The sequence below is a fragment of the Macrotis lagotis genome, chromosome 1 (assembly GCF_037893015.1).
Source record: "Macrotis lagotis isolate mMagLag1 chromosome 1, bilby.v1.9.chrom.fasta, whole genome shotgun sequence".
In the NCBI taxonomy this organism is placed as follows: domain Eukaryota; kingdom Metazoa; phylum Chordata; class Mammalia; order Peramelemorphia; family Peramelidae; genus Macrotis; species Macrotis lagotis.
This window is the reverse complement of record NC_133658.1, coordinates 742,512,147-742,536,908: the sequence shown is the minus strand read 5'-3', so window position 1 is coordinate 742,536,908 and position 24,762 is coordinate 742,512,147. Positions and strand designations below refer to the sequence as shown.

The following is a 24,762-nucleotide window of genomic DNA, read 5'->3' as shown; positions in this document are numbered from 1 at the left end:
TACATGAAAGCCAATCTAAATCTAATGTTGTTTTCATCCTCTTTTGTGGTACTACTTAATGAGAGGGGAAGAAGTTGCTATTTAAGAGTAAGTTTGAATTGCCAACTTATTATCTAGCCAAATAATAAAGTAGTCCCTTAGCTTCATTTCACTTTGCTCTGTAGAGTCATAGAAAAAACTGGAGGTCTCACAATACTGACATCAGATAGTGTGTTGTAGTAATTTGAACGAGGCTACAGTTCATTGTGGTTTGTACCAAATCCAACATGATGATGAAGGAAATTTCATTGCTTTCTAGTGTTGAAGATATTAATTTAATCATATGTGTTCCTCTAAGACTCAACTCATGTAAGGCATTGAATTCAGCATTTATTAAGCCCTTACTACATGCAAGATACTAGGACAGCTAGATACACACAGTCCCTGTCTTTTGGGGGTTCACATTCTACTAGGGGAAATTATAAGCACAAAGATAAATGTGAAAAGTAATTGAATGAGAAACACTAGTAACTGGAGGAATAGGAAAGGTCTCTTGTTATGAGTCACCTATGGGTTAAAATTGTAGGTAACAAAGGTAGAGTTGAGGAAAACATGGGTCTCAGGTTTGACAGACAGATGGTCTGTGCACAGGTGAGAACATGGGAGATAGAAGACTGCTTGAGGGGAGCACTACAATTTGTCTATAGTGATTGCTAAAGATAGAATGTTTAACAAGCCAGAAATAGGAGGTTACAGAGACAGATTTTGAAAGGCTTTAAATAGGAGAGTTTGTAATTGATCCTGGAATGCAACAGGTCTCCAATAAAGCTTCCTGAGTAGAAGAATAATTGAATCATAAATATATATGGTTTTATTACTTGCCTTCTGCCTACCAAAGTAGATGTAATAAGGGATATTTCTTTCTTCTATCATTTAGAATTTGAGATCCTAAATTGAATAAAATGCCTAAGTAATTTTCTAAGACTTAGTCTTAGAAACATACTGCTTTGTTATACATTGGTAAATGGGAGCTGCCAATAAAATCACAGGTCCAAAAACAAAATAAAGATATCAGTTAATTATAGAATTCTTCTCATTCAGGGAATAGGTGGAGCTGTGAACAGTGAAGTGCTAGCATTCTCTCTTCACTCTCACCAGAGATGCTGCCTTGAAACTGTTTTGGTTTCTTTTGTTTTTCTTCCATTCTGCTTTCTTCTATTGTACAGTCTTTTAATTATGGGTATTTTTCCAAACCTTAGTTACTGTATTTTTTTTTACTTTTTTCTTCTGCTCAGTTCATTCATCTAATCTCTTAGTTACAATTCTCAAATCTCTGCTTATTCCATCCAAATCCCTACATCCAACCTGATCCAAGCTCCAGTCTTATTTTTATCATTCAAATGAATGGTCAATAGACATAGCCAATGGGTTGAATCATTGGCACCTACCCTGAAAACAACATGGCTAACATCAAGCTGTTTTTTTTCTTTTTCCTCAGTTTTAAGAACTTAAAGATCACTTAGTTTAATTCCCTTTTATTATGAAAGAAAATTGAGTTCAGAAAGGTTAAACCTTGCCCAGAGACACAGAACTAGTCACTGATATGAGATGAGTAAAAACTCAGGTTTGCTGATGTCTAGTTTAGTTCTCTTTTTATATTTTAAAAAAACCAATCTTAAAACTCTACCCTTTGATCCAAGAATACCATTACTAGGTCTGTATCCCAAAGAGATCACAAAAAGGGGGGAAAGACTTAAATGTAAAAAAATTTATAGCAGCTCTTTTTGTACAATCGGGGAATAACTGAATAAGATATGTGAATGTGATGGAGTACTATTGTTTTCTAAGAAATCATGAACAGGTGGACTTCAGAAAAGTCTGGAAAGACTTGTATGAACTAATACTAAGTGAAGTGAGCAGAACCAGGAGAACATTGTACAAATTAAATAACATTAATTCCTCTCAGCAGTTCAGTGATCAAGGACATATTAAGACTTGCGATAGAAAATGCCATCCAAATCCATAGGAAAAACTATGGAGTCTTAAAGCAGGCCAAAACTTGGTATTTTCACTTTTTAAAGCTTATTTTATGTTTCTTTTCATTTTGTCATTGTTTTTCTTCCCTTTAATTCTGATTCTTTTTCATAGCATGATTATCATGGAAGTATGTTAAGCATGATTGTACATGTATAACCTATATCAGATTACTTTCTGCCATGGGAAGGAAGGAGGGAAGGGATGGAGGTAGAAAAATGTGGAACTCTAAAAACTTACAAAAATGAATGTCAAAAACTATCTTTGTATGTAATTGAAAAAAATGAAATTAACGTGTTTTTTTTTTTTAAAAAGTCCTATGGAAATGTTAGCTGCATTTTCATCTTGTTTTTTCCAAACATTCCAAGTCAGGGTTCACTCTCAACTTCATAGCCTATCATTGTCATGTTCTTTCTCTTACCCAAGTCCAAAACATGAATTGTTTTTGAGTCCTTCATTTTTCTATATCCACAGTATGACTACAAATACAAAATATTATGTTAATGCATATATAATGCATTATACTATCAAATAATAGTATTATTTATAATTATAATGCTAAAAATAAATTTCTCTCTCTAAAATATCACTCATCTCTAATTTCTTGGGTTATATACTCATCACCTTTTACCCAGATGGCTATTGCAGTCACCTAACCTGGGCTGCTGGACCTTAGCTTCTTGTTCTAATCCTTCTTACATGCTACTGACAGACTTACTCCCATAAGTATTTTTTTCATCCTGCCCTTCTGTTTACTCTTCAATGACTCATTAATTAATCTATTATTTTTCTCTATTCTGTTGGGTTTTCAAGTCCCTGTGCAACACGTTACTGTGTCCAAACTGATTTCTTCTCTATTTCCTAAGTTTAATCAGGTATGTTTCCTTACTATCTTAATTGACAATATGCCAAACTTTTTTTTCTTTACCTCACATTTATGTTTTTGCCCTTTTTTTCTATTTCTCCATTTATCCTTGGTATTTCTGGGCCTTGCTCAAATGAGCCATGAAAGAAAACTGTCCCCACCCTGCTGCTTTGACCCTTAGTGATCTTACCTTTCTACAAATTTATCTATTGCCTAGACAACACATTAATTATGTACAACACAATTCCTCCCTTGATACTCTAATAGTTAGAATTGAATGCCTTTGGCAGGCATTCAATAAATACATGTGTTAATCTTAAATATCATGGAATAGCCTGATCTGATTAACCTAATTTTTTTTGTTTTTAATCTCTAGGAAATGGTGATGGGAGATGCCTCAGAAACTGCCCTCCTAAATTTCTCAGAGATCATTATGGGTGATGTGATGGAAAGAAGAAAAAGAAACAGAAAAGTGGCTGAAATCCCTTTTAACTTCATCAGCAAATTGCAGGTAGATTTTTCAACATGACCAGGGATTTGATTTCTTAGCCAAGCAGCACTCTTATCTGCAAGTATAAAATGTCTCCACAAATATAGACCCTGGGCTATTTTGGGCTGTTATTTTCCCAGAAGCATAGTAAATGAAGAAGGATAAATCTAGCAAAGTTAGGATGTGAATCTCCCTGAAAAATTCTATTCTCGTGGCTTTTTTTCTGGGGTTGAAGGATTTGCCATCTAGGATTTTCTTTCCTCTATTGACAGTATGTGGGCAAAACAAGGAGGTTCTAGATTTCATTCATTCTGTAGGATTGAGGTGGGGATCTGTGAGTTCTTTTAGTAAATATGAAATCAGTGTAGCAGCAGTTGGTGCTTTTGCTTTCAGAGTCTCTGAAGGCTGACTTCCTTAACCTCCTTCATGGCCATAGCAATGAATTGAGAAGGGAATGGAAATCACTATTCAGAGCCCAAAGTGTTGGGGGAGCTGGTAGTGTGAAAGAAAAGTATAGTCAGTATTTGAAATTCTGATGCTGGCTTTCTTGCTCAGAATGGAGTCAAGTGGAATTGAGCCTTAAAATAAAAATTCCTTTATCCATCCCCTATCTTCAACTCTCCCTTGGAAGCTAAGTGGTGAATGGCCTGAAGTCAAGAAGGCTCATCTTCCTGAGTTTAAATCCAATCTCAGACACTAACTGGATCATCCTGCAAGCCACTTAACCTTGTTTGCCTCAGTTCTTTATCTCTAACATGAGCTGGAGATGGAAATGCCAAAGCACTCCACTGATTTGCCAAGAAAACCCCAAATATATCATGAAGGGTCAGTTGAAATGACAACAATAACAATCTTCCCCTCACATAGACATACTTTTTCTCCAAATATATTTTTGAAAATGAGGTTTTGATGATTATCATGGTGGTACCATTTTCCTGATTCCTGATTCCAGAGAATACCTATATTTAAGATCCTTTGCATTAATAATGGGTGACAAGAAAGAGCTCCAGATGAATGTAACTATTACTAAAAACTAATGCAATTTAAATTTTTGGTTCCCTAAGATTTCTTTTTTCTTAAATGTCACATTTCTTGAAAGGACCCTGTAATTTGTTTAATATTTAAGAGGCCCTGATGGAATATCAGTGTAAATATATGTATGCAGGTCATTTCACATGGGAAGAAGCAGAAGGAAAATTTGCAGGTCTCAGTTCTCCGTATTACCAAGAAACCCTGTTCAATTCCAGCATTGGAAGTATGAACCTACTACCCAGTCTCTCTCTAGCCACAAATTATAACAATAGACTGAAACCTGGAAGTGGGGGAAAGAAACACAGAAGTCATTGATTCCTGCTGCTTTGAAACCTGCAGTAGATAATCCTGCAAATCAAATTAAATAGAATCTATGTTAACACCTAAAAGATCTTCTCTTCCTCTTTAGAGAGAGGTCCTGCTTCAGTTTGGGTCTATTGATTTTTCAAATGAAAGCCCAGACTGCAGTTTTAGATTGGGGCCAAGTTCGAATCTCCTTTTCCTAGTGGGGGGCACCAAGGGATCTTGGAAATCCCTGGGTTTGAATAGTACATCACAATAGAAAGAATATTGACTATGAAGGGAGAAATCTTAGATTCAAATCATACTTCTTCCTATATGGCGTGAGATGCAAATTATTTAACCACTCTGGGCTTCAGGTATTTCAGTTCTAATCCATAAAATAAGGAACCTGGACTCTATGGTCTCTAGATCCCTTCCAGTTCTAGCTCTTGATCCCATTAATGGAGGAGTTTGGAATGCACACCAAGGGCATCAATATGCTTCCTGTTCCACTACAAAATGAAAAGATTATTTTCCTTCTCTGGGTACATGGTTAATTGTGGAGGATCTCTTCTGCCTTGTTGGAAGTGACAATTATATGGCAAGTCCCATTTAAACCATTCATTTAATTTCCTCCCAGCTCTCCATCCATGAAACAGATGACCCCAATGACAAATGCTTTCTCTTGGTGATGAAAGGGGCCCTGAGAGAATCCTGGAGAAATGCAGCACCATCATGATCAATGGCCAAGAGCAACCCCTCGATGAAAGTTCAGCAGTGGCCTTCCAAACTGCTTACATGGATCTGGGAGACTTAGGAGAGAGAGTTCTGAGTGAATTGGCCTGGGATGGTGACAGAGAAGAAGGGGCCACCTAGCCACTACTGAATAAAGGATTTAAGCTGAGAAAATGATGACAAATTTGTTTTTAAAAAATGGAAGATAATACCAAAGGAAGGAAATGAATAGATGGAACATGTGTTTCTAAAGGACATTAAAATTTGTGTGGGGAAAGGGAAGCATGTTTGTTGCTTAAACATACTCAAAGAAATGCTTCAAGGATGCCTGACTTTATTATTAATTTTATTATTATTCCCTAATGCAGAAACTATCAGTGAAATCATGGAAACTTGACTGAATGTTCTATGCTTTTTTAAAAATCTTTTTTAATAGTTGGAAATTAATTTTCTTAGCTTAGAGTTTCTCTACTGGGACAGAATTTCCCATTTTTCTGCCTGATGAAATTTTAATACCTTTGAACTCATGAGATGTACCAGGCAGATTCAATCTGGCAACATAAGATTTCCCAATTAGGAGCTTGAGGAATGAAGACATGATAGTGAGTTTCAAAGAAATTGAAAAAAAAAACTGGAACTGCTGAATGACTAATGGAAATGTTTAACATGATTGTACATGTACAATCTATTTCAAATTGCTTGCTGCCTTGAGGAGGGGGAAGGAAGGGAGGGATGGAAGAAATTTTACCAAAATGAATGTTAAACTAACATAAAAATGTTAACTAGAAAAATATTAACAATCATGGCTTAAAAAAAGAAAAGAATTGTAGCTGCTGGAAAATAGAAAGATGCTTAAGCTTCAGCTCTATTTAATCCAACTAGGATGGCTTTTAGGAACTTTCCTAGCTGAACTTTCAAGTTCAAGCCTCAGTTTCCTGATAAGGAACAATGAGGAGGTTGAACTACTTGCCTAGGAAGACCTTTTACTAATTAAATATCTGCAATTCTTTGACCTAAATCTGAATTTGATTCAGGAATAGTTTTTACAACATGCTATATAGCTAGACACCTAATTCTTGTCATAAACAGAGGACTTTATCCACTTCCCAATTATAGCCTGAGACCAACTTCTATATTTCTTGGAGTCTTTAGATGCAGAAGCTTGGAATTTCTCATCTTCAAAATGAATATTTTGGTCCTGCATGGGGCCAAAGTAGTTGTCTATGGTCAGGTTCCTTTTTTTTTCTGTTTACTCCCAACTTGTGTCTGGTTTGGGAGTGCTTCCTGAGCTTTTGAGTATTATTGGGACACCCCAACAAGGACCTCAGTGTGTGAGGCTCTGAGTGCTCTACTGGTCTGTGAATGACCACAAGCTCACCCCTCTGCCATGGGGCTGTGGTGGTGGTGGTGGGGAGGTCCCTGCCCTATAGAGGACCTAGACTGCAACTAGGGTCTGAATGTGGTCAGAGCCCAAGAGTCCTGTTCCAAGGACAGAGGATAGAGCTCCACAGTCTCTCTCTACTCCTTAACCTTCAGTGGGCTGAGCACTCAGGGTACAGCTGCTTGGAGGCTCCTGCTGGGTGACTCCCCTGCTTCCCAATTATAGTACTTTCCCCAAAATATCTTTTGCATCTTTCCTGAGGAAGGTGCAAGGAAAGGTCTTCTAAAGTTTTTGGTCTAAGAAAAAGAATTTTGATACTTTAAGTTTGTTTGATATGGAAAGTCTCTTATTTCTTATGTTGTTCTTATTGATGCCTTCCCTGCTTGTTCCCCATTCATTCCATTATAGGTTTCTGTCATCTCTACCTACCAGAAGATGAGTTTCCAGAAACCTATTCCTTTGATGTAGAGATCATGAACTTTCCCACCTCTGGTCTCTGCTTTGTCAGTCTGATATCATTGATTGATCCCCCTTGATCCACTGTCCCTGATGCAGTTATCAAATGCTGCAGTGTTAGCATCACAGTAGAGGTTTGGGTTTGGATTTATTTTTACCACTTCTTGGAGTCCTTCACAGATGAGAAAGATCCTTTGAGGAAGTTTCACTTCATAATCAAGGACTCTATCAATTTTCCTTTCTGTTTTTCAAATGAGAGGCATTATGTCAGGTGGGGTTCTAGTCCTTCAGACATGATAGACTCAATTTTCCCCCCTGACACATGCTGGATAAGTGGCCTCAGACAGGTCACTGATAATCTAGTGCTCTACACAACAGTAAAAGGGCATTTCCTCATCAATGAAATTACTGGTCCAGTCTCAACCCCTATTCCTTTTATGTTTACAATGTTAGGGGTTTTTTTTTATTTATTTAAGGCAGTGGGGTTAAAATTCACACAGCTAGGTAGTTAATTATTAAGGGTCTGAGTCTGGATTTGAACTCAGGTCCTCCTGACTCCAGGGCAGTGCTCAATGTTAGATTTCTATTGGTAATTGAATATTGGCTTATTGGAACTCTATAGAGAAGTTTCTTGTTAGTACAGTTACTGATTAGTCTAACACCCTAATATCTGAGTCTGGTACAATGGAAAGAGGCAATATATAGAACACTTACATGTTTTGAAAAGTCTCTACATATATTATTTTATTTAATCTCATTTTCCCCAGAAACCATGAAAGACAATGAAAAGACAAATAAAAAACTTTTTAAAAAATCAATGTTTGGGGTGGCTAGGTGGCACAGGGCATAGAGTACTGGCCCTGGAGTCTGGAGGACCTGGGTTCAAATCTGGTCTCAGACACTTAATAATTACCTAGCTGTGTGGCCTTGGGCAAGCCACTTAACCCCATTGCCTTGCAAAAAAAAAAATCAATGTTTAAGGGGAATCTAGGTGGCACAGTGGATAAAGAACTGTCTCTGGAGTCAGGAGGAACTGAGTTCAAATCTAACCTCAGACACTTAATAATTGCCTATCTGTATGAACTTGGGCAAGTCATTTAATCCAATTTCCTTAAATAAATAAAATTTTTAAAAAAATCAATGTTTACTTTCCACATTAAGGCATAGAACTCTATTTCCAGTTCTTCAATATACTAGCTACATATAAGTACCACAAAGAATAAAAGGATGTATAATCCCGTGTGTGTGTGTATGCATGTGTATGCATATGTGTTTTAAATAAATAAATTTAAATTTAAATAAATAAATTAAATAAATAAATTCTTTTTCTTGGAAAAGCTATTAGAAATTGCACCAAAGAATAAAGGGTTCCCTTCTATGGAGTAGGCAAAGAATCAAGGAACAATTGGACAAGTAGACATAAGAAAAATGTATTGGTCTTTTTCCAGAGGGAGAAAAGATATACATCATAACTAATGCTCCCCCAAAGGACAATTTTGTTACTAACACTGATGATAGCTTTTGCTTCAGTCTTGAGCAGTCATATTCATTGACCCCTCTGCTTTTTGTTGGGTCTATTTCTCATTATTTATATTTCTTTCTTCTCACTTCAGGTTATTATGGTGATAGGTGATCATCCAATCACAGCCAAAGCTATTGTCAGAAGTGTGGGCATCATTTCAGACAATAGTGAGACTGTAGAAGATATAGCAAAACATCTTAACATTCCTGTGGAGCATGTTAACTAAAGGTAAAAGAAGTAATAACCAGTTGTAACCTGACTTTGAGGGTGGGCTTGCCTCCTTTTTTCCAAAGCTGCAATGTTTAGGACTCATCATCTTTGTCCCACAATCTCTTAGACTGCTGCTAATAGAATATTTATTTATGTAAACATACACAACTGCCTTTCTTCTAGAGTTAAGGAAAGTCACCACAAAATGGTTATCTTTGATCCAATGTTAGGTCTACATTAGAATTGAAAAGGTTAGGATTAGAAGAGACCTTAGGGACAGATCACAACCCATGGTTCATGAATTTTTTAAAAAATATTTTATAGCTAAATTTCAATATACTTGATTTCCTTTGTAACTCTAGTTTTATTCATACATGACTTTCCTATGTGCCACAGAGGTCAATGGCAAAAAAGGTTAAAAATCCTTTGTATAATATATGCCACCACCATCCCATTTTATTGATAGAAAACTGTTCTAATACCTAGAGAGGGACCTGATAACTAGAGGGGGAGAAATAAACTCAAGATTCTTAGGAAGAAATGAACAAAACTAAATTCAAATCCAGTAACTCTGACTAAGACTCAGAAACCCTTTCCTCAAAAGCAACACCTGGGAAAACTGAAGTGAAAGGCATTTAAATGAGATCCTGTCCAACCCATTCCCACTTTAATTTGTGATATACTTTATAATATTAAAAATCAAATATTTGTCAAATATTTGTTAAAGCGATGGTTAGTTAGCACAGTTTTCAAAAAAAAAGTTGCCAAGTCTTCTGCTCCTCTTTATGATGGTAAACTAGGAATCTCTCCACAATTGCTAAATCTTATTAAGACACAGCAAGGACCTGTGCCATTGGTTACTTAAAAATCTTCAGTGACCTATAGCATAAAGTACATATTCTTCCCTTGGAATTTAAAGTCCTCCCCAGTCTGTCCCCCACTTCTTTCTCCTATGTTACCTTCTACTTCTTCCTTCATAGATGCTCTATTACAGGCCTATTAGCTTATCCTCTGTTCATTTCTGCCTTTATATAAATGATCTCCCATACCTAAAATGTCCTGCCTTCTCACCTATGCTTCTTTGAATTCCTAACTCTATTCAAGATTCAGTTCAGGCGGGGCAGAGCCAAGATGGCTACAAGAAGGGATCCAGTCTTAGGCGCTCTCTGATAAAACTTGAAACTAAGGACTCTAACTAAACTTTCGAGAGACAGAACCCACAAAGGGACCCAGTGAGGCAGTTCTCCTACTCAAGGTAACCTGGAAAAGAGCAGAAAGGCTCTACTCCCGGGGGTCGGAGGGGCGGCCTGCCACAGGGGTGGCCCACCAGAGCGAAAGCCGGAGGCAGCCCCAGGGTACTGGGAGTCGTGGCTCATAGCAGCAGGGGAAGTCTCCTAAGCTGCACCCCAGGGAGCACCAGGCACAAAGTGGGGGAAAAGCGAGGGACCTCTGCCAGAGTGAGCACGTGGAGCCCAGACCTCAGGGCACACAGCTAGCAGCTTGGTCTTTTGGCTGCCCAGATCGGGAAACAGAAGCAGGCAGAGCTGGTAAGCAGGAGCCTCCAGGGCATGAGCCCATTGAGCTGAGGGAGGGGAGTGAAGAGAGACTGCAGAGCTCTGTCCTCTGCCTCTGGAACAGGACTCTGGGGCTCTGACCACATTCAGATCCTGATCGCAATCTACGCCCCACCATAGAACAGCAGGGCCCCCTCCCACCTCAGCCCCGTGGCAGAGGGGGGTGCTTATGGTCATTCACAGACCAGGAGGGAGGACAGAGCCTCACACACTAAGACCCTTGTGGGAGTGTTGCAAAAGCTCAGGAAGAACCCCCAAAACAGGCCCAGGCTGGGAAAATGAGCAAGCAGAGAAACAAGAGAAAGACCATTGAGAAATATTTTGCATATGAGTCCAAGAAGGATCAAAATACTCAGTCTGAAGATGAGGAAGCACAAGCTCCTGCAATCTAAAGACTCCAAGAAAAAACAGAAATTGGGTTCATGCTATGACAGAGCTCAAAAAAGACTTTGAAAATCAAATGAGGGAGTTAGAAGAAAAACTGGGAAAAGAAAGGAGAGAGATGAAGGAAACACATGAAAATGAAGTCAGCAGCTTAGTCAAGGAAATCTAAAAAAATGCTGAAGAAAATAGCATGCTAAAAATCAGCTTAGGTCAAATGGATAAAATAGTTCAAAAAGTTATTGAGGAAAAGAATGCCTTAAAAAGCAAAATTGGCCAGATGGAAAAAGAGATAAGAAAACTCTCTGAGGAGAACAAATCCTTCAAAGAATAGAATTCAGGGAGATTGATGAATTTACCAGAAATCAGGAATCAATACTTCAAAACCAAAAAAAATGAAAAATTAGAAGAAAATGTGAAATATCTCATTGAAAAAACAACTAATATGGAAAACAGACTTAGGAAAGATAATTTAAAATTTATTGGAATACCTGAAAGTCATGATCAGGAAAAGAGCCTTGACATCATTTTCAAAGAATTACTACAGGAAAATTGCCCTGATATTCTAGAAGCAGAGGGCAAAATAGAAATGGAGAGAATCCACCGATCCCCCCGAGAAAGAAATCCCAAAAAACCAACCCCTAGGAATATTATAGCCAAGTTCCAGAACTCCCAAGTCAAAGAGAAAATATTACAAGCAGCCAGAAGGACACAGTTCCAATATCATGGAGCTGCAGTCAGGATCACACAGGACTTAGCAGCAAATACATTGGAAGCTGGTAGGGCTTGGAATATAATATACCGGAAGGCAAAAGAGCTTAGAATGCAGCCAAGAATGAACTACCCAGCAAGGCTGAATGTCCTCTTCCAGGGAAAAAGATGGACTTTCAGTGAACCAGGGGAATTTCAAATGTTCCTCTTGGAATGGCCAGAGCTGAAGAGAAGGTTTGGTCTTCAAATACAGGACTCAGGTGAAGCATGGAGATTGGAGGAGAGGGGGAAAATATGAGGGACTTAATGATGATGAACTGCATGTATTCCTGCATAGAAAAATGACACTGATAATACTCATATGAATCTTCTCAGTTAATAGAGCAGATAGAGGGAGCTTTTATAGTTGAAGCACAGGAGAAAGCTGAATTCAAAGATAAAATATGGTGTAAAAATGGAGTCAATAGAAAAAAAAGGAAATGTAATGGGAGAAAGAAAAAGGAGAGGGGGAATAGGCCAAGATATTTCATATAATAAGAATTTTTTTATTACAATGAGCTATTGTAATGATATGGAAGGGGGGAGGCAAGGGGGAATGAGGGAACCTTTGCTCTCATCAGAGGTGGCTAGGAGAGGAAACAGCATATATACTCAATGGGGTATAGGCATCTGGAGTAAGAAGGAGGGGGGAGCAGGGGGAAGGGGTGGGGATGTGAATAAAGGAGGAGAGGATGGACCATGGGGGAAGAGTGGTCAGATATAACACATTTTCTTTTTTACTTCTTGCAAGGAGCTGGGATTGGAAGGCCTGTCCAGGACCATAGGGCCAGGGGGATTCTGGGCCTAAGGGGTGGTATGGGGGCTCAGGGCTTCTTGGCCCCAGGACCAGGGATCTGTCTGCTGTGCCACTCAGCAACCCTACAGCAGAGTCAGAGTGAAAGGAGAGAGAAAATATAATACATGGTAGTGGAGAAATAAGAAAGGAGGGAGTTGCGATCATCAATGGCAACGTTGGAAAAATATGGAAGTAACTTTTGCAATGTACTTACCATAAAGAATGCGATCCACCCATGACAGAGTTATTGGTGTTGGAACAAAGACTGAAGCACATTTTTTATTATTATTATTTGGGGGAGGGTGCAGGGCAAATGGGGCTGGGTGGCCTGCCTGGGGCCACATAACAGGGTGATCTTTGGGTGTCTGAGGCTGGATTTGGACCCGGGTGCTCCTGGCTCAAGGGCCAATGCTCTGTCTGCCACCCAGCCACCCCTACTATTATTACTATTTTATTTTATTTTGGATCTTTTTTTTTTCTTCTTTTTGGTTTTTGCAGGGCAGTGGGGATCGGGTGGCTTGCATGTCACACAGCTGGGTGATTGTTGGGTCTACGGGGCTGGATGTGGGCTCGGGTGCTCGTGGCTCCAGGGATGGTGCTTCGTCCATTGAGCCACCTGGCCATACTTACAATTATTACTATTTTTTTTATTTTAATTTTTTTTCTCTCCCCTTTACTTTATCGCCCAAGCAAGTCTATATTCATGGGGGGAGGGGTATTTTGTTTACTCTTAAACAAGAATATTTTATTAATGTAAAAAAATTTGTACAAAATGAGAATTAAAAAATAAAATACAATCACAAAAAAAGATTCAGTTCAGGGACCTCCTGAGAATCCTTTGCTGGTCTCCCTAGTTGTATTCTCTTCCTCCTCTAAAATGACTATGTATTTTGGGGGGGGGGGGGTGTTGCCTCTCCTATTAGAATGTAAATGCTTTCTATTTTGAGATCAGAGTTCATTTTGCCTTCTTGTCCCCAGTACCAAGCAGAGAGCCTTACATGCAGTACACACTGAATAAACATTTATTTATTGAATTGATTACAAAATAATACATACATACTTAACTGAGAAGCTAGCAAAGTGCTAGGTATCCCAAAAGAGGAAACAATTGTTACCAGCTGGGAGAAGTAGAGAAGGTTTCATTTAAGAAGAAAAATGTTGAGTTGGGTTTTAAAGGCCAAATAGGAATTCAAAAGTCAGAGAATGATGCTAAGGGACTGCATTCCAGATACAGGAAACCACTACCATTGCTTTCATTACCAGGCCTTTCGGGGTCACCTCTATAAGGGAAGGAGATTTGGTAGCTATCAAATTCCAATTGCTCCCCTGCTAAACTCTGCTTCCCATCTTGAATGAATTGCTGAGCTAGATTCTTCAATTTTGCATCAGAATTAGAAAGAATTAGTAAAGAAGGCTAGTCACCTTCAGAGTCTTGTTACCTATTGAACTCTCTGGATCAAGGAGAGTTCCTTAGCCAACCTTTTTCCTTAATAGATTTTGTTTTGGTCCTTCTAGGGAAGCCAAGGCAGTTGTGGTCAACAGAATGGAGCTGAAGGAAATGAACCCAGAGGACCTGGATGAGCTTCTGACCAACCACAACAAAACTGTCTTTGCAAGGACATCACCCCAGCAGAAACTAATCATTGTGGAGGGCATCAGAGACAGGTGAGTCATGGGGGTGGGGGGTGGGGAGGGGGGAGAGTTCAATACTGTAGTGGCATATAGTTAATGTTTAATAAAAGTTTATTGACTGAATGACTGACCGGTGTCCAAGTGAGCCCAAGTCAGATATCCTCAGACTGCCGATGAGCCTGAGGGGAAGATTTGTCCTAATAGAAAGTTCTTTCCCAAAACACTATTGCAGTTCCTTCACAAGGCTCAGAAAAAGAAATGTCTAGTTCTTTCAGGGAAATTCATTTCCACAGACATTCATTATTTATTTTGTTAATAGGCACTGTGCCAGGTTTTGGAAATACAAGGCAACCCCTTAAAGAGGTTATATTCTGTGTGGCCTTGGGCAAGCCACTTAATTCCATTTGCCTTGCAAAAACCTAAAAAAAAGAGCTTATATTCTACTTATACTTATCTACTTATACTTCTCCCCATCACCCACACATTGGGGAGGAAAAAGCAAAAGAGGAAAACAATGTTTATAAATATTTCTTATTAAACAAAGCAGATTTACTCACTGATCATATCCAAAAAATGTCTCATTCTGGTCCTTGACTCCATCCTGTCAGGAAGGGGCCAATATGCTTCATCATCATTCCACTAGAAAAGAGGTTGATCATTGTGTTAATGACTTTGTGATCATTTCTCAGTGTTGTTTGTCTTTATAATATTATTATTGTGTAAATCATTCAGATTCTACTTTCTTCACTCTGCATCATAAAAATCTTTACAGGAGTCTCTGGTCCTTTTCACATGTAAGTCATACTGTAAAACAAGAATCAGTACTAAAACAGAAAAAAAATTAAACAATTTTAAAAAGTAAAAATTGTATGCTTTGGTCTGAATCCAGATTCTATAGTTTTTTCCTATGAAGAAAGGGCATGACAATTTCAATCACAAGAACTCATTACTCTTGTTCTTTACATCAAGAAGCAAAATAATCCTTTTTTCCAAAAAGGGACTCGTAGAACATGGAGTGTTCCTAATTTCTGAAGCCAGAGGGAGGCTTCCTTATTCCTTGAAGTTTCTGGATTTAAAGTTTTGAATCCCTCTTTGTTCTTCTAGGATTCTGTTGCAGTGACAGGGGATGGTGTTAATGATTCCCCAGCCTTGAAAAAGGCTGACATTGGGATTGCTATGGGTTGCGCAGCAAAAAATGCAGCAGGCATGGTCTTATTAGATGACAGCTTTGACAGGTATAGAGGAAGGTAAGTAAGGTTCCAATACTCATACAAAGGGTAAGTTAAAGACTGTTTTTCTGACTAGACAACCCTCCTCCTAGGTCACCTAATCTTTGACAATCTGAAGAAAATCATTGCATTCACCCTGACCAAAAATGTTGTAGAGCTTACCCCTTTCTTGATCTTCATTATTGCTAGAATCCCTCTCCCCATCAGTTCTATTGTCATCTTATTTTTCCCCCTTCTGAGTTTCATTCCTTCTGAAGAGATATAGAATTGACCTAATAAGAGGTTGAGGTAGTACTTGGACCAACCCAAGCTCTCTAAATCCACAATAGACATTTCATGACTAGAAAAATAACTGAAGAATAGCCAACATTGTTGAGGGTAAATTATTCGTGTGACTTTAGAAAATAAGAATAAAGTAGATAACAAAACAAAAAACTTAGAGATACCAGTCTGACAGCCTCCCCCCCCTTTTTTTAAGGTTTTTTGGGGGGGGTTTTTTACAAGGCAATGGGGTTAAGTGGCTTGCCCAAGGCCACACAGCTAGGTAATTATTAAGTATCTGAGACCAGATTTGAACCCAGGTACTCCTGACTCCAGGGCGGGTGCTTTATCCACTGCACCACCTAGCTGCCCCTTTCCCCTTCTTTTTTACAGGTATTACTATACCACATTGCTCACATATTGTGATGTTGTTAAAGATCTGTATGTTGTGAAACTAATAGAAATGGTTCTTGTTGCTTGAAGGTTTGAAAATGTTCTGGTCAGGCTACTTCCTAAGCCTTCAGATTAATTTATTATTATTAATATAACATTAATAATAATAAATTATTAATTTATTCTATTCATATTAATTCATCTAATTCATATTAATTGACTGCATTCCAGATACAATGGTTGGGGGAAAATTGGAAAGAGAATATCCCAAAATCATCTGTTACTAAATTCTTTGTCCTGTAGGAATCTTGCAATCTATGGGAGGTTTCTTTGCCTACTTCACTGTCTATTCAGTCCAGGGATTCAAACCTGATCTACTTCTTTACTTACAACCAATATGGGAAAATGATAGTATTGATGAGCTTGAAGATAGATATGGACAAGAGTGGGTAAGGGAGGGCAAAGTATTAGCCCCATTTATTCTCTGTTGTTCATTGGACCCTACTGATGCTGACAAGCCAGGCTCTAGACCAGGGCTGTCCAAAATGTGTCCCACAGGGTGATTTTATGCCACCCACCTATGAATTTACTATATGCTTTAGTAACTAAAGCTGAGTTACCTCAGAGTTCTCACTAAAATGGCAAATCAAAATATATTGTCTATTGTTTTAATAAAAACTTTTAAAAGTAAGGTAGGGCAGTCCTGTTCTAGACCACCCTAATGATGCTACCTTATTAGAATCAATGAGTGAATAAAAACGTCAACAATCATTCTATGATTACTATGCACTGGACAGTATACTAAGGGTGTGGAATACAAATATGATAAATGAAAAACAATTTATTGTAGACACATTAGAATCTACTCCTACCCTCAAGGTTCTTATATTCTAATGGTGGTAGACAATACAGCAAGTATATTTTGGTCCCTTTTTACCCTGGGTCTAAGTTTATAAGGGTGAATTCACACACACACACACACACACACACACACACACACACAGAGCAGAGTCAGGAACAATGGTAGAGGTGGCTGGCCCTTCCACCAGATTAGACCTGCGAAAACCATTTATTTAGTCTGTTGCTGCCAAAACAACTGAAGGTGGGACTCCAAATTTAATAAATAAAGGAGCTTTTTAGGGGTGAATTAGTTAAATGTTTGATCAAATATAGCAGGCAAAATTTTAAATTGATAATTTGGTCCTTGGCAAAAAAAAAAAAAAAGAGGTTCCCAACTTCTGTTTTAAAGGCAGAGGAAGCTTTCAGGGAGGAGAAAAGGGTACCATCTTAGAAGCAAATCTCAGAGATGGCCACTTCTAAAGAATGGTCTCTAATGAGGAAATAGATTTCTGTCTTCTCACTTGAAAGGCAGTGAACAATTGGAGGAGAATGTCAAATGGCCAGTGTACCAGTTTTCTCCATTTACTATTTTCTTTTTTTTTTTAAGATTTTATTTGAGTTTTGAATTTTACAATTTTTCTCCCAATCTTACTTCCCTCTCCCCACCCCACCCCCATGGAAAGCAATCTGTCAGTCTTTATTTTGTTTCCATGTTGTACATTGATCCAAATTGAGTGTGATGAGAGAGAAATCACATCCTTAAGGAAGAAACAAAAAGTATAAGAGATAACAAGATCAGACAATAAGATACCTGTTTTTTTTTCCTAAATTAAAGGGAATAGTCCTTGAAATTTGTTCAAACTCCACAGCTCTTTATCTGGATGGTATTCTCCATCGCAGACAGCCCAAAATTGTCCTGGGTTGTTGCACTGATGGAACAAGCAAATCCATCAAGGTTGAACATCACCCCCATATTGCTGTTAGGGTGTACAGTGTTTTTCTGGTTCTGCTCATCTCATTCAGCATCAGTTCATGCAAATCTCTCCAGGCTTCCCTGAATTCCTGTCCCTCTTTGTTTCTAATAAAACAATAGTGTTCCATGACATACATATGCCACAGTTTGCTAAGCCATTCCCCAATTGAAGGACATTTATTTGATTTCCAATTCTTTGCCACCACTGCCACTGCTGCTATGAATATTTTTGTACAAGTGATGTTTTTACCCTTTTTTCATCATTGCTTCAGGATATAGACCCAGTAATGGTATTGCTGGATCAAAGGGTATGCTCATTTTTGTTGCCCTTTGGGCGTAGTTCCAAATTTCTCTCCAGAAAGGTAGGATGAGTTCACAGCTCCACCAACAGTGTAATAGTGTCCCAGATTTCCCACAACCCTTCCAACAATGATCATTATCCTTTCTGGTCATATTGACCAGTCTGAGAAGTGTGAGATGGTACCTCAGAGAAGCTTTGATTTGCAATTCTCTAATAATTAATGATTTAGAGCAATTTTTCATATGGCTATGGATTGTTTTGATCTCCTCATCTATAAATTGTCTTTGCATATCCTTTGACCATTTGTCAATTGGGGAATGGCTTTTTTTTTTAAATATGACTCAGTTCTCTGTATATTTTAGAAATGAGTCCTTTGTCAGAATCATTAGTTGTAAAGATTGTTCCCAATTTACTACATTTCTTTGATCTTGGTTACAAAAGCTTTTTAATTGAATGTAATCAAAATCATCTAGATTTTTTTTGGTGATGTTCCCCATCTCTTCCTTAGTCATAAACTGCTCCCCTTTCCATAGATGTGACAGGTATACTAGTCTTTGATCTTCTAATTTGCTTATAGTATTGTTTTTTATGTCTAAATCCTGTAACCATTTGGATCTTATCTTGGTAAAGGGCCTTGGGTGTTGGTCTAATCTAAGTTTCTTCCATACTAACTTCCAATTTTCCCAGCAGTTTTTATCAAAGAGAGAGTTTTTATCCCAATGGCTGGACTCTTTGGGTTTATCAAACACCAGATTACTATAATCGTCTCCTGCTTTTGCACCTAGTCTATTCCACTGGTCCACCACTCTATTTCTTAGCCAATACCAAACAGTTTCGATAACTGATGCTTTATAATTTTAGATCAGGTAGGGCTAAGCCCCCTTCTTTTGCACTTTTTTTCATTGAATTCCTGGAAATTCTTGACTTTTTATTTCTCCATATGAATTTACTTACATTTTTTTCTAATTCATTAAAGTAATTTTTTGGAATTTTGATTGGTAGGGCACTAAACAGGTAGTTTGGCTTTGGTAGAATTGTCATTTTTATTATATTAGCTCTACCTATCATGAGCAGTTGCTATTTGCTCAGTTATTTAAATCTGATTTAATTTGTGTGAGAAGTGTTTTATAATTGTTTTCAAAAAGTTTCTGAGTCTGTCTTGGCAAATAGACTCCCAGGTATTTTATATTGTCTGAGGTTACTTTGAATGGAATTTCTTTTTCTAGCTCTTCCTGCTGTATCTTGCTAGACATATATAGAAAAGTTGAGGATTTGTGAGGGTTTATTTTATAACCTACAACTTTGCTAAAATTGCTAATTGTTTCCAGTAGTTTTTTGGATGATTTCTTGGGATTCTCTAGGTAGACCATCATGTCATCTGCAAAGAGTAAGAGTTTTGTCTCTTCCTTCCCAATTCTAATTCCTTCAATTTCTTTTTCTTCTCTAATTGCTGAAGGTAACATTTCTAATACGATATTGAATAGTATTGGTGATAGTGAGCATCCTTGTTTCACCCTTGATTTTATTGGGAATGCCTCTAGCCTCTCCCCATTGAATATAATGCTTGTTGATGGTTTCAGATAGATACTGCTAATTATTCTAAGGAACAGTCCATTTATTCCTACACTCTCTAGTGTTTTTAGTAGGAATGGATGCTGTATTTTGTCAAAAGCTTTCTCAGCATCTATTGATATGATAATATAATTTCTGATAGGTTTGTTGTTGATATAATTGATTATACTAACAGTTTTCCTAATATTGAACCAACCCTGCATTCCTGGGATAAATCCTACTTGATCATAATGTATTATCCCAGTGATAACTTCTTGTAATTGTTTTAGGATTTTATTTAAGATTTTTGCATCTATATTCATTAGGGAGATAGGTCTATAATTTACTATTTTCTTTTTTAGAAAGGTTGGGCAAGGGAATAGGACACAGTTATGGAAAATGATTAATGGGGGGAAAAAATAAAATATTTCAAAAAATAAAGCAAAAATAATAAATTCAAAAAATAAAATGAAGAAAACAATGAAAATATTCTCATTGCCCTGAGCTATTTAAATGAAGACTTCAATAAATAGCACTAGTCCTCAGGTTAAATATTGTCAATAGTGTTGATTACTTCATTATTAGCTGTTTTTGGAGTTTGGTAGCCAAAGTGGTTAGAATTCTGGGCTAGGAGTTAGAAGATCTGAATTAAAATCTTTCCTACTAGCAATTTACTTTATTTCTGTGAACACTTAGTTTCCTCACTCATAAAATGGGAATGATAATGCCTACATGACTGGATTGTTATGTGAACCAAATGACATAACATTTAAAATATTATATAAATGCTTGCTCTTACTGTTAGACTTCATTTTTTTTAAGGTTTTTGCAAGGAAATGGGATTAAGTGGCTTGCCCAAGGCCACACAGCTAGGTGATTATTAAGTGTCTGAGGACAGATTTGAACTCAGGTACTCCTGACTCCAGGGCCGGTGCTCTAATCACTGCACCACCTAGCTGCCCTAAAATTCATTTTTAACTTCGTTTTTATTAAAACAATATATTAGCTAAAAAAAATACATAATTTGGAGTCTCATGAAGGGAATCTTTGATTCTGGATGAGAATTAACCTTTGGGAGTACAATTTCTCACAAGAAAAAGATGAGGTTTGACTTTTTATCAGAACTTATCCTTGCCTTAATAGTTTTCTAGAGCTGACACACATCAGCTTTTGTAACAGACACAAAAGTACAACTAGGGTACAGGTACACATGTGGGGATAAGTAGAATAAATTTTACCATCCCTTCTTTCTCATTCAACAGTTATCTTCTCTGGAAAACTGGGTAACCATCTGTTTCCAAACTTATCCCCCTTCTTGATCATTTGCAGACAAAATATCAGAGGAACTACTTGGAATGGACTGGATACACTGCTTACTTTGTTGCAGTCATGGTCCAGCAAATTGCAGATGTAATCATCAGAAAAACACAGATAAACTCAATTTTCCAACAAGGTCTTTTCATGTATCTACTATATTTCTCATAGATTTATCAAGCAAAGAATATAGCATTCTATTGACTCGGAGGAACTGATGTTAGGAAACCAGCATAAAAGATTTATTTGATATAACTTTTGTCATAATAGTCTGGTGGACTTCTGTCAGTCAATAAACATGTATTAAGTGGTCTATTATGTGTTGTCACAGCTAAACATTGGAATACACAAAAAAGACAAATATGTTTCTACTTTTAAGGAACTCATATCTAATGGGGGAGACAATATGCAACGAATTGTCCAAATCAGAATAATGGCAATCTCAGGAAAGAAGGATGATGCCACAAGGATGAATTCAGCAAGCCTTGGCAGCTGATTGGATAGTCAAGGGTTGTGGGGGGAGAGAGTTGGTAAGGAGTCTAATATGACTAATAATTTGGGAGCCTGAGGAACTAGGAATTTGTTGAAATTCCCTACTTTAACAGGGAAGCTAAATAGAGGAAAGGAAAATCAAGTGGGCTGAAAAATCTGTTCATGTTTATTTCACACAGAAATAAAACCATCTGGGTAGGCATTGCATCTCAAATTACATCAGTAGCAATCCTCTCTTGTGGATTTGGTAGTATTCCATTCCTGAGTATCACCATGCTCCTGTAAGTTATCTACCCTACTGTGAGAAGGGAAAGCACTGGTCTCCATTCTGAGGAGAGTCTTAAGTTAGGGGACCATATTAGGATGAGGGCATTTAGATCTGAAATAAGGAGATAGGGATTGGAGACCAATTCTCTTCTGGAGAAATGCCCACATCTAGTTAAAGAACTGAGTGAAATGACCACAGATTCAAATCCACGTTTCCTTTGGAAAGGTTTTAAAGAAAAAGCTCACTTTATATCCTCATCTTTGAGGTATGCCTTCAAAGAAACGAACTGATTTTGATTATTTTAGAAAAAGTCTTCCCTACTTTGTAACCACCTGAATATGCTGCAGTTGCCAGGAAGGCAGTGAAATTAATAGTCCCCACCACTTTGGCTGAAAAGCTGTTTCTTGACTGCTGCTAACACTTTGACTCTTGGATTTGGCTCCATTTTTATTTCCAGGATTCAGTATTGGTTTGTGGCAGTACCATATGCCTTTGTCATCTGGCTCTATGATGAGTTCCGAAAACTCCTGATTAGGCACTACCCAGGAAGTAAGTAATAAAGGATAAGGATTTGGGTCCAGATTCAGAAGACTCTGCTGGGGGTTATTGAACATTTGCCTTGTTATATTTCCCAAGGGCCGCATAGTTATTGATTCTCTTTCTCCCCCTACAGGCTGGTGGAATAAGAACATGTATTACTGAAATTGCTTTTGTCTCTAAAGACTCTTAATTTTTCCTGGATGAGGTTTAATATCCTCCAATCACTTCTGTTGGTAAGTCTCCTGTGCAATAAGTGCCTCATCAAAATCCACACACTAGAAGAAATTTGTATAAAAGATTCTCATTTAACAGACTGTAAGAATGAGATTTGCCTTTGTCACATTGGCTGCTTTCCTTCTGCACCTTGTCCCTCTTAATTTGTTTAAAATGTATAAACTTTAAAGAAGATGTAAAGAAAAAACCAATTATTCTACATAAGTTTCCACAATTTGTGATAAAATTGCAAAACATGAACTTGTACTATGTTTGAAACTATTGAATTTTATAAACACAACCTGGGCATGATCATGTGTAGAACAAACTCCAATGATAGGCCACATTTTAAATAGTTTATTTTGTAAAATAAAGTCATAACTGTTGTTCTCAGACTCCTTGAGAAGGTGCTTTAGTTCAACTAGGAAAGTATTCAAAAGCTACTTACTGAATTTCTTTGTACTCTGGGTGTAATGGAAGGAATAACATATCAATAAATTATGTTTGGGGTCGTATCATTCCATTCTTTCACTCCTCCCCCAGCCACAACTTATACAGTGTATATGGTAGAAATGGGTTGCAGAGCAAGGAAAGCTGAGTAGGCTGACATACAATTTGTTGAAATGGAAAAACTCAAAGAAAGATATGATTGGACTAAGACTATAATCAGAACAATCCAACCACTTCCAAATTGGGACAGAAAATCCTAATAACAGAATTCCTAGGACTCTATTCTCAGAATGAGAACTAAACTAGATAAAGCATTTCCTATCACCCTTTCTGTGATTTCTGGTCATTGCATAATGAATCTAATCCAAATATATAATAACCTAAGCGCTTCTGGTTTAAATTTTGGCATAAAAGACCTACCCTATTGGCTTTCTCCCTTCATCATTATTTGGACCACTTTGAAGCTTTTTAGATTGATTGTTTAGGAAATCTAGGTGAGGGAATTTGCAATAGAATTTCATGATATAGTGCAATCTAGGAGTCTAGTTGTAGGATATCACAAATGCTTAGATTATATATTGTTAAGAACATTCATCACAAATTACTATACTCTAATAAAATCTGAATGTGGCACATCGCAACATCAGTTGTTAGAAATGTGTATCGATCATAATGTGGTCAGTAGTATTTATGCTTTACATGGAGAAAAAAGGGAAGAAAAGATGACCTCTCCTCAAAGCATTCTTGCGAAGGAGAAATTATTGTACATCATTAGCCAAAGGAGATAGAAAAGGGATGCGTTCTTGTTAGCATAGCTAAGGGAAATGACTCATCAGGCTAGATAAGAGAGGGGGGCATTCCAAGGACTGCTGAAGTTGAATTCACTTTCAAAACTAAGTTTGCACCTATGATCCTATGATATGAAATCCCTGGAGCAGCTTGGATAAGAAAGTCACGTCACAATGCATTTAGTGAATTTGCAGTCCAGAGGAAGTAGTGGGAACCTAAAGGATTAGCTTTTGAATCTGAAAGTTGAAATAACCTTTCCCAAGTTCCAGAGCTGCCAATTAAATTTTATTTGAACCATAAAAACAACAATGATTAACACCAATATCAAATAATTTACTGTTTATAATAATAGTATTTTTTTCCAGCTCTATGTAAAGTTATTTTTTAACATTCATTTAAAAAAATTTTGAGGTCCAAATTTTTTCCATCACTATTCCTTTCATATAATGCTAACTAATTTGATATAGGTTATGTATGTACAATCATGTAAAACTTATTTCTATATTAATCATGCTGTGGAAGAATAAACAGGCTAAAAGAAAAGAACCATGATAAAAACAGTGAAAAATCGTTTGCTTTGATAAACATTCAGTCCCCATCAGCAGCATTTTCCATCATGAGTCCTTTGGAGTTGTCTTGGATCATTGTATTAGAGCTAGATTGTTCATAGATGACCCTAGCACAGTTTTGTTGATGTTCTCCTAGTTCTGTTCACTTCACTCAGCAGTTCAGGCAAGTCTTTACAGATTTTTCTGATAATCTGTCTGCATGTCAGTATTTATAGAACAATAATATTTCATTACATTTCTATACCATTATTCTGTACCATTCTGTACAATTCTATGCCATTATTTGTTCATGTCATTCCCCAATTGAGGGGATTCCTTCAATTTCCAATTCTTCACCATCACAAAAAGAGCTGCTATAAATAATTTTGTACATAATAGTTATTTTTTATCTTAATAACATTTTTTTAATTACAGGTAGAGATAGTTTTCGACCTTCATTTTTGTAAATTTTTCTCCCTTT

The 24,762-nt window shown here is 37.3% G+C and overlaps 1 pseudogene; it reads left to right on the top strand.

Annotated features, from left to right (window-relative positions):
• LOC141506530 (potassium-transporting ATPase alpha chain 2-like) overlaps positions 1–22,443 on the top strand; it is a 30,625-nt pseudogene extending 8,182 nt beyond the window's left edge.
• The last annotated feature ends 2,319 nt before the right edge of the window (positions 22,444–24,762 follow it).